The sequence below is a fragment of the Ursus americanus genome, chromosome 20 (assembly GCF_024610735.1).
Source record: "Ursus americanus isolate L20-20 chromosome 20, mUrsAme1.1.p, whole genome shotgun sequence".
NCBI classification, from domain to species: domain Eukaryota; kingdom Metazoa; phylum Chordata; class Mammalia; order Carnivora; family Ursidae; genus Ursus; species Ursus americanus.
Genome location: NC_142146.1, coordinates 44,183,757 through 44,190,664, shown reverse-complemented (window position 1 = coordinate 44,190,664; position 6,908 = coordinate 44,183,757).

Here is a 6,908-nt window from a genome sequence, read left to right as displayed (position 1 = left end):
TGCTTGTGCGCTCTCCCCCTCTCTGTCAAAGATATAAATAAAAATTAAAGAAAAAGAATCAGATTCCTAAAACCTCAGCCTCTGGCTTATATACTTCCATCCCACTGAAAAGCTACAAGGAAAGGAGGCAATTCAAGGGTACTATTATGAAAACCCCAACTATTTATATTCGAAATGACTCCTGCCAGTTCTACTTCCTGCTTTGTGAGATGAAGCTGGGAATTAGGAACAAGATTCCAGTCCCAGAGGAACTGGGATATCTGGTAGGAAACTGAGGCAAGAAGTCAAGCTTTAGTGTGTGTCATTGGACAGGTAGGGCAGGACACAAAAGCCTGGCCACTAAAATCCTTTTACTAGATGTGGTGCCTGGTTACCCTGGTCAGAGACAACCCATGCCTGACCCAAGGAACATAACCAATTCAAGTTAAATGCTTTTTCTGCATTAATATGAAAACACACACACAAATCTAATTTCACTCCTGCCTAAAATTACACTAAATTTATAATAAAGATTTTTTAAAGACATAAACCAATAAATAACCAGAGATTAGGAGAAGAGACAACAGCAATAAAATTGTGGAAGCTACGAAGCATACTGATAAAACATAACTGACAAAACCAACTATGAAGCATGAAAATCCAAGCTCTGGGAGTGGGGGCGGGGAGCAGAGAGCCAGCTTAATTTACATGTCAGAATCTTCAAAAGACTCCCAAACAGATAGCACCAGATTAATCTGGAACTGGGAGTAAAGGAAGAGCACTAAAACAAGAAGGACTGAGTGACTCCCTGTATCCCTTCTCCCCTCTATGTCACTGGAAAGTGGCAGACATTTGAGTTTATTCTCTGGACAGGGTAAAATAGAGGGTCTCTGAACTGGAGGGAACTAGACTCACCAAAGATAATGGACACTGCAGCAAAACTAAAGACATTGAGTGACTGGTACATCCCGAATGAGGAACGCTGAGACACACCTGCCCCCCAGCCCCTTTAATCCACTCAGATCTCAGAATACTGGTAGCCGGAATTTTACCTTCCAAGCTGGAGCCCCTTGTAGGGAGTCTGGACAGTGCAAGTGGGAAAACTTAGACACTGATTGTGGTAGACTGAATAATAACCCCCAAAATGTCCATGTCCTAATCCTGGGAGCCTGTGAATATGTTACTAGAAATGGACTTTGTAGATGTGATTAAGTTAAGGATTTTAAAATGGGGGATTATCCTGGATCATCCAGGCAAATCCAATGTAATCACAAAGGTCGTGATAGGAGGGAGACAAGAATATCCCATTCAGAGAGAGAAGAGACAAGGACAGAAACAGAAATCAGAGAGGAAAGAAGCTGCTACACTTCTGGCTCTGAAGATGGAGGGAAGGGATCAATCAAGGAATGTAGACAGACTGTAGAAGCCTGGAAAGTCAAGGAAACGGATTCTCATCTACAGCCTCCAGAAGGAACTTAGGCTTGCCCATATCTTGATTTTAGTCCAGTGAAACTGATTTTGGCCTTTCACTCTCCACTCTAATTATTGTAAGATAATAAACTTGTGTTGTTCTCTGTCACTAAGTTTGTAGTTGTGTGTTACCATAGCAATAGGAAACTAATATAGTGACATGTGCAATTCTTCAACAAATGGCTCACCCAGGTTACCCAACAGTGAAGTTCAGGGTCAATAAGCCCTACACACACACTCAACTTGCAATCAGCTCTTCCCTTCATTCATAATCATGAGCAGATAGACCTGAGGAATGCCTCTTACATGAAAGATAGAGACTTAAAGCAAATCTAAATAAACACTGATTTGAAGGAAACAAACTTGGAAAGAAGAAAACCTTAAAAATATATATATCATGAATTCCTCTCCAAGATAAGATTTTGTGTTCATGAAAAAAGACAGGAATGCTATTTAAAAAGAAGCATTCAGAGAACAACAACAACAAAACTCTTAGAAATTAAGAATGAGATTGCATATATGAAAAACTCTGTAGATGATTTGGAAAATGAAGTCAAGGAATCACTCAGAGTAGAGCAAAAAGAAGAGATTTTTTTTAAAAAAGGAGCAAAAATAAGGAAAATTAGAAAACCAGTGAGTCTAAGAAGTCAACACCAAATAATGTGAATTTCTAGAAAGAGATAACAGACAAAATGGGGACAGAAATAATTTTAAGATTTTATTTATTTATTTTAGAGAGAGTGACAGAGTGTGTGTGAGTGGGGGAGGGGCAGAGGGAGAGGAAGAGAATTTTGAGCAGAATCCTCATGCACTTAGCATGGAGCCTGACTTAGGGCTGGATCTCATGACCCTGAGATCATGGACTGGGCTGAAACCATGAGTTGGATGCTTAACCAACTGAGCCACCCAGGTGCCCTCAGGCAGAAATGATTTTAATGCAAGAAAATTTCATGAAACTGAAGAGTATGAGTATCCAGATAGAAAAGGTATACCAAATGAAGTTTTAGAACCCCTGACTGAAAGAGGATATCCCATAACCTTCTGGGTAAAAAAAAAAAAACAGGTCCCATAGAGAGTATAGGGAATCATATTGGCTTTAAATGTCTAAACAGCTAAATTAGAGAAAGACTGGAACAATGCCTTTTATATTTTAAAAGAAATTATTTCCATGACACATGACATTTTCTGATGATTAAGTTCTCAAAATAGCACCTTCCCAGGAAGTTCCTGGAGAATGCGCTCCACCAAAATGAGAGAATTCTCCCTCCACAAAGAGGAAGAAATAAGATTCAGGAACCGAGACAGATCACAGAGAGCTTAGGGGAATTCCCAGAAAGAAGGAAAAGAGTGTTCCAGAATAACACCTGTTCACCAAGTTTGGAACAATCAGTCTGCTGGAGCAGTAGACTTGAGAGACAGATGGTCAAGGACAGTCGTCACCAAGGGCCCTGCTGTGAAGGGCTATCCTTTGAACTTGAGGATGGCATGACTGGGTGAGATTTTTATCTCTGCTTGGTCTGGCTTTGCCACGTGCTGCTGAGGTTCCTGCTCTCCCATCTGTTGTCCACCATTCGCATGGGCTGAGGACACTCAATTCACTCTCTGGGAATTCTCCTCCGCCCAGTCCCGAGAGCTGGCAGGCCACAGGGACCACTGTGACCATCGTTCCACTTAGCTTCTCCCAGGAGCCTGGAGCCAACATTTGCACGGTTGCTGCTTTTCTAACACAGACAGGTTTATGTTTCCTATTATTTTTTCTTCTTCGAAAGAAAATAACATATTGTTTTAGGATCGATACCTAGATCAAATGATGTCAAACAGAAGAACTTATTTTCCAGGGAATGAACTGTGTTCACCAAGGCAGGTTCCCATGTCACCCTGGCTGTGTCTGTGTCTTTAACGATCAGTTCTGGATTTCATACAAAATGCTTTTTTGGAAGTCCTGGGGAATTCTAACTCAAGGAAAGTCTCAAGCACAACAGTGCAGGAACTTGCATAAATATTGAGGATTGGGGGCCTTTTCCACGTTCTTCAAATTTGTAAGCAAGCCCCAGTGCAACCTAGATCTCGTCCTCCATGTCCCTCCATGCGGCCTCAGCTGTTTGGGCACCCATAGGAACTCGGGTTGCGGTAGACTTCATAACTTGTCACTCTAGGCACTAAGGTTAGTATATCCGAATTATTCTAAAGATTTTTAGATAAATTTATTTTTACTTACAGACAAACTTGGGAGCCTGAGATCTTTAGAGAACAACTCAGGATAGCTTCTGGACTCCCCCTCCTCCCTTTCATTTTCCATGAGACTCCAGTTCTCTGTTTTCAGAACCACTGCGTCTAACGTAGAGATATAACGGAAGATACTCAATGGAAGTTGGAACTCATTTACGTGGGAAGCTAAGGTTTCTTCCACAGACTAAGGACGTAGAACCCTGCTGAATGGGTACCACTGAGCAATCTTGGCCTCAGGACATCCAGATAAAGCTATTCCTGAAGGGCCTAGAAAAAAAGAACCCTGGGAAATGAGCAAAATGTGGAAGCTTCCATTCCAGGGAGCAGGAAGAGGTACTCTGGCTGAGTCCTGCAGCTCTGGGGAATCAGGTCCACCATGGTGGAAATCTCTGGAAGTACAGATGCTGCCTGTCATGGAGGAGTCTTTCATTAGCTTCTCCAAACTGGAAAATGAGGCTCCTAGGAGCCTTTTGGTGTTCTTGGGTATGACGGGGCAAGTCTCACTGCTCTGCCTCTGAATTCTAGGCCTACTCTTCACCGATTTTGGCAGAGGCAATAGTACCAGCCCTAGGGGTAAGGGCAGGAAGATTGAAGAAAAACATTTGTAAGAATCCTGCAGGCAGTTCCTGGTATTTTGGGTCAGTTTCTATAATGCCATAAACCCCTAAGGATGAGTTCTTTGGATCTGAAGATCTAAAAGGATAGCTAGGGGGAAGACTAAGGCAGGTTCAAAGAGTTCAGGGACCAGGTGAGGTTACTTTCATTAATTATAGGTTTTTTGGAGCTCACTGACCGGAGACAGGGTTTTATCCCTTATGTTAATAAGAGTTATAAGTGAGGGCACCTGGGCGGCTCAGTCAGGTAAGCGTCTGCCTTCAGCTCAGGTCATGGTCCCAGGGTCCTGGGATTGAATGCCACATCGGACCCCCTGCTCAGCAGAGAGTCTGCTTCTCCCTCTGCTCCTCCCTGTCCCAATCCTGCTTTCTCTCCCTCAAATAAATAAATAAAATCTTTAAGAGAGAGAGAGAGTTATGAATGAATAGTAGTAAAATCATTGAGTAAAAGTATGTCTGGGGAATAAGATGTTTAGTTGAACTCAAAGATCACCTTTGAAATTACTTATAGATTATGAAGGGGAAAAGATACCTTTTGAATGGAGATATCTGACGTCACCTTCTCTAAGTGACGCAACTGAGTGTAGCAGACATGTCAGTGCCTCTCACATTTCCCCTTGGTTCACCCTGTAAGGCTTCTGCAGACAGTTCCAGTACAGGCAGACGACTTTCTGCATTTCTCTACCTGAATGTATTCTCTGGCTGTAGGCGCATGCTTGTATAAAACACGGGGAGCCAGAAGTGCCTGGGGGTCAACAGCCAGGCACTGACCTTCAGGTGGGTAAATTCCATAACCTCCTTGCTCTTCAATAGGATAGTTCTGAGGGGCTATTATTCAGTCTCTCAAAGAATCTCCAGGCTGACTGAGCCCCAGTTACCCACAGCATTAACTCACTCGCTTTTTGGCTTCTCTCCCTTCCCTGCTTCACTTCCCAGTGCCAATTAAATGTAAATATTGGAGGACTTTAAAGTCATTGAAAGTAAAGGGGAGCTACTCAAATCACACACAAGGTCTTGACAAATAAGGATCTGGCAGAGCTAGGTTAGCAAATGTTTGAAGAAAAGTCAAAGAATTATGACAGGTTAAATGTGTTAAAAGAATGATTTGAATATTATAGATTTAGAGATGCCCTTAGGATTCCCTTCGATATTTAGGCAAAATGACACTCTTCATGAAGGTGCTACATATACCAAAAGTGAAATGAAGGAGTCTATATTGTGCTCCCTTAAAGCTTTGTCAACAAAAATAATAACATTTAAATCCAAGTAACTCTTGATTTGTTTTTACTTCATCCTAAGATTTAGTGCAGACTTACAGGCCTAATCAAAATTGTGTTAGATATTAGATGAAACCATGTGAAACTCATTTTTATAAATCAAAAAATTAAGATTTCAACTGATATAAACTAAAATAAGCTTATTCTCTTAATTTTCATTTCTAACAATAAAATCCTAATCAGGTATTTTATTACCAGTTTCAAATGGATTTACTTTACATGGCCATTTTTCAGTAACAACGATCTTTGGTTATTTTTTTTTTTTAAGATTTTATTTATTTATTAGACAGAGAGAGACAGCCAGCGAGAGAGGGAACACAAGCAGGGGGAGTGGGAGAGGAAGAAGCAGGCTCATAGCGGAGGAGCCTGATGTGGGGCTCGATCCCATAACGCCGGGATCACGCCCTGAGCCGAAGGCAGACGCTTAACCGCTGTGCCACCCAGGTGCCCCGGATCTTTGGTTATTTTATCTACATTTGGGTTTACAGTGTCATTGGGAGGGCAGAGGTGGAATTCATCCACCACTTGGAACACTGCTTCATTGGGAGAAAAGTCATCCTGAGGTCCAAACGATGAAGTACAAATTAATTTTTGCAATCAACCCCCCCCTTTTTTTTAGCTGATAGCAGCTAAACAGTTGTAAAGGTGACATAGTGTAACTGTTTTAGTAAGAAACACGCCGCAATGTGCGTATTCTAGCAAATGTAGATATTCTCAAAGTCATCAACCAGGGAGATTATACAGACATTTTCACAAGAAGGTCATGGTTCCAAATAGTTGTTGGGTCTTCTCTTCTGGTTGCCCTGAAATTCTGTGCCAATAATCTTTTTTTATACCTAAATTTATTTATTTTTAATTTTTTTAAAGTCAATTAATTAACATATAATGTATTATTAGTTTCAGAGGTAGAGGTCAGTGATTCATCAGTCTTATATAATACCCAGTGCCCATTACATCATGTGTCCTTCTTAACGTCCACCATCCAGTTACCCCATCCCCCCCTCCACTCAAGCAACCCTCACTTTGTTTCCTATGATTAAGAGTCTCTTATGATTTGTCTCCCTCTCTGTTTTTGTCTTGTTTTATTTTTTCCTCTCTTCCCCTCTGAGCCTGTTTTTGTTTCTTAAATTCCACATATGAGTGAGATCATATGATAATTGTCTTTCTCTGATTGACTTATTTCACTTAGCATAGTACCCTCGAGTTCCATCCGCATTATTGCAAATGGCAAGATTTCATTTTTTTGATGGCTAAGTAGTATTCCATTGTGTATATATATAACACATCTTCTTTATCCATTCATCTGTCAAAAGACATCTCAGCTCCTTCCACAGTTTGG